The sequence below is a fragment of the Nicotiana attenuata genome, unplaced genomic scaffold (assembly GCF_001879085.1).
Source record: "Nicotiana attenuata strain UT unplaced genomic scaffold, NIATTr2, whole genome shotgun sequence".
Lineage (NCBI taxonomy): Eukaryota > Viridiplantae > Streptophyta > Magnoliopsida > Solanales > Solanaceae > Nicotiana > Nicotiana attenuata.
Genome location: NW_017675734.1, coordinates 30,854 through 35,393, shown reverse-complemented (window position 1 = coordinate 35,393; position 4,540 = coordinate 30,854).

Genomic DNA, 4,540 nt, shown 5'->3' with positions numbered 1-4,540 from the left:
GAGTTCATAAGTTACAAAAATCAATTGAGAGCTCGGGAGAGGGCGATTTTGAGTGAGTTTTGAAGAGAAGATTATTGGGTAACGTTTCTTTAATCTCTTCTAGTTATATTTCATCATTTTGTAGTTAAATCCATCATTAAAATTCGAATTTGGGACTAAAATTTGAGGAATTTGATTAAAACTTCTTAGGCCAAACTTTTGGGCTTTGAGTGAGCATTTGACCTCCGATTTGGGAGATTTTTATATGGTTAGACTCGTGAGAGTATGAGGGTTCTGAAAATGTAAAAATTATTCGATTCCGAGGCGTTGGCCTGAAGGGCATTTTGGTCATTTCACCTAATTTTACGCCGTAGCTTTGAATTTAATAGCAAAACCAGGTGTTTGCGATGTTATTTACAATGTGTAATTGAATTGAATAGATTTGAGCCATTTGGAGTCGGATACTCGTGGCAAGAGCGTGGTTTCTAGTTGATATTGAGCCGGTTCGAGGTAAGTGGCTTGTCTAACCTTGTGTGGGGGACCTTTCCCTTAGGACATGATCTTGAATATTTGAATGCCTCGTACGTGAGGTGACGAGCGCGTACTTGAGCTAATTGTTGTAAACCCGTTTCTACTTGAAGTATTTAAATTGAGATTTCCTGTTTACTTGTTCATTTTAGACTGTAAGTTTATACCTGTGCTAGCTTAGAGACTCATGTTTAGCTGGCTTACTTGCTTATTTGTTTTAGCTGTGCTATTTGTACTCTGTGAAGCATGTTAGGCTAGAATTTACTATTTCTTGTCCTGATTTTTAGCATTATCCTGAGATTATGAGTTGTTGTTGTTGTGTGTTTAATTTGGGACTACGGGACGGATTCCCGGGAGATCCCCCTGTACTTGAGATATTCTGGACTAAGGGTGCGGGATACCAAGAGATCCCTGGCACATGTGTTTCTATATATATATTGGGATACCAAGAGATCCCCGGTTTACTTATTGAGGATACCAAGAGATCCTCGGGATACCAAGAGATCCCCGGCTTACTTATTGAGGATACCAAGAGATCCTCGGGATACCAAGAGATCCCCCCGTGTATATGATGAGGATACCAAGAGATCCTCAGGATACCAAGAGATCCCCGGCTATTATTCCTTGTGGAGGGGCAGTTTTCCTTGTATTGTTACCTTGGCTTTCTATTACTGTTCTTCCTTATTTACCTGGTTTAGTTTCTCGCTGTAGACTTTATTTAAACTGTTTCTGTTATCTCATTATTTATTATGTTTTATCTCAGTAGGGCCCTGACCTTCCTCGTCACTACCCAACCGAGGTTAGGCTTGGCACTTACTGAGTACCGTTGTGGTGTACTCATGCCCTTCTTGCGCATGTTTTTTTCATGTGCAGATCATCCAGGTACCTCTACTCAGGCACACTACCCTTGAAGCGAGGAGCTATACGGAGACATCAAGGTATGTCTGCCGCGTCCGCAGACCAGGAGTCTCTACTCTATTCCGGCTTAGCAGATAGTTCCTTTCTTTCCTTTCATGTTGTTTAGACATTCTGGTGTAGAGCAGATTACTACATTCTATTAGCCTGTGTTCCCGTGAGTTTTCGGGTTTTGGGATTTAGTTGTAGACTTCCGCATATTTTTGAGTTGTGTAGGCCGAGTGGCCTTATATACACTTGTTATTTCCGTATGTTCAGTTTTAATTAATTATTCCACAAAATTTAATTTGTTATTCCGCACTGTTAGGCTTACCTAGTTAGAGGAACTAGGTGCCATCACGACATGTTCATGGAGGGTGAACTGGAGTCGTGACAAAATTTTATCTAACCTTGATTGGCACAAGTTTAAACTCCAAATTTTTCTTTGTATGACAGAGGTGTAGACAGATCATATGTTCCTTCTAAGCATTTGCATACAATCTCGCTGACACTTGTTCCCAATGGACTTGCTAAATCCTTCTAGATTGCAATCCACATTTACAAATTTTTTCTGTTTCTCCTTTCTCTTTTGGATTTTTCTGGTCTTGATATTCTCCTACATCTTCAACTTCCACTCCATCAATAGATTCTACAAATATTTGTAATCACAAAAAAGTTTATATATATTAATCTATTGAATATAAATTTCAACGAAAAAAAATTCAAAATCTATATCTAACCTTTCCCAATATCAGTAGCGTTCTCAGTTTCATCATCTAGATGTGCATCTCTAAAATCGCTTTCATACTGAACTTCTGCATGCACATCCATATCATCACGTTCATCACCGCCTGCAACTTTGTTGATTGTAACAGTAGGCTCTGTATCTTCTTCAACTTCATCTTTTCTAATTGGAACACTAGATTATCTCTCTATGTTCCTTTCATCAGCTTTCCCATAAATCTTCAACAAAGTATCAAGCTTTGATCCTAGAGTTTTCTTTAAATCCCGAGAAAGAAACTAAGTTAGAAAGTTAAGGACAGGCTCAAAAGTTAAGGACAGGCAATCCTTAAGTTTGAATTACAGGTTGAAAAGTTAAGGACATGAGTCCTTAAGTTTGAATTACAGGTTGAAAAGTTAAGGACAGGCAGTCCTTAAGTTTGAATTCCAAGTTCAAAAGTTAAGGACAGGCAGTCCTTAAGTTACAATTACAGGTTAAAAAGTTAAGGACAGACAGTCCTTAACTTTGAATTCCAAGTTCAAAAGTTAAGGACAGGAAGTCCTTAACTTATAGTTTTAAGTTCAAAAGTTAAGGACATGAAGTCCTTAAGTTTAAATTACAGGTTGAAAAGTTAAGGGCATGAGTCCTTAAGTTTGACTTGAAGGTTCAAAAGTTAAGGACAGGCAGTCCTTAAGTTTGAATTCCAAGTTCAAAAGTTAAGGACAGGTTGTCCTTAAGTTTCAATTACAGGTTCAAAAGTTAAGGACAGACAGTCCTTAACTTTGAATTCCAAGTTCAAAAGTTAAGGACAGGAAGTTCTTAACTTATAGTTTTATGTTTAAAAGTTAAGGACACAAAGTCCTGAACTTGGACTAACTGAAATTAATCATATTACCATGATTTTATTCTCAATTTTTTTTTCTGCTACAGCTATTTTCTGATTTATTCTGGTAACTTCAGCTTGCAGATCCTTCTTAAAACTCTCTGATAATCTCTGAATCAAAAAACATAAAAAAAAGTGTCGTAAGCAAAAAATAATCAAATAAAAAACTAATGCTATTCAAAGGCAGAAAGACATACTCTAACAAATTCCTTAAGTATGGCTTCATCAAATTGTGTGGAAGAAGGCCTTGAGCTTTGATCTTGTGAAATTGGCTCCTCCACACTAAGAGGCTCTGTATCTTCTTCTTCAACGGGAATAAATGGTGACACCTCGATCAACTTATACAACTATTATATGACAAAAAGTAAACATAAGTTTTCAGAACTAAAACAAATAAACAAAAAATAGCTAGTAATTACATTAACTTACATTTTCATTATGGAAGTATTTTTTACAAAGAGAATCAAACTGTAGAGATTTCATTTCCGAATAACATAACATCCGAGGATAACCAAATTCTTGGAAGTTCACAAATTGTTTTTCCTGGAAAATAGGAATTACTTCCATAATCCAAACACAAAAGGCAAAAGGAAAGCCAAGTATAGTGTAGCTATCCTTGTCTTTATCTTTGTCTTTCTCTTTCTCAATCTCATTCTCATTCGGATTCAAACAATTCTTCAATGATTTTAATAGCGTGTCATAAGAAAGAGAGCCCCGGTTGAAAGAAGAGCAGAGTACATCATCGTCGATAATTTTTATTATCTGCTCGGACACATTCCTATTCTTCCGCTTGCCCATCAAAACAGATTCAACAAAATAAATTGTTGCCAACTTCACAGCATCATCATCGCTGCCTACAAATGACGAAGCTGTACCATGTGGGTGGCTAGAAATAAAATTAAATAAATCACCCAACTCAATTCTATCCTTTCCGGGGAAATAGACTTTCGAAAGCCTATTCTCTTTCTCATGTAAACCTTTGATGTCCAGCGAGGAATAACACTTCAAACCAGTAATTAGATGAAATGCATCACGTGTAAACTTAATTTCACGGTCAAATACCTTGAATGTCATCGAATCAGGGTCATTATTCACAATTTCTGAAAGCAATATACAGTGAATAAGTTTACCACAGAACTTCACATTTTGTAATCGGAAGAAGTTGCCGAAAATACCATCCCTCAACTTCTTCCACTGACTGTTTGACAAAAAACTTTTAATTGTTTCCTTATACTGTAAATCTCCTTTCCAATACACCATAAAATTACGCCAATCATCAAACTTGAACACACGATCTCCTTCCATTATCACACTACAAAGAAGGAAAAAGAAAACAAAGATTAGGACTTATAGTTAGTTGGAGGGACTTGGTCCTTAACTTCAAGTTTCACGTAAAAAAGTTAAGGACAAGCAGTCCTTAACTTAAAGTTTAAAGTTGAAAAGTTAAGGACAATAGGTCCTGAACTTCAAATTTGTAGTTCAAAAGTTAAGGACACTTGGTCCTTAACTTCAAGTTTCAAGTTTAAAAGTTAAGG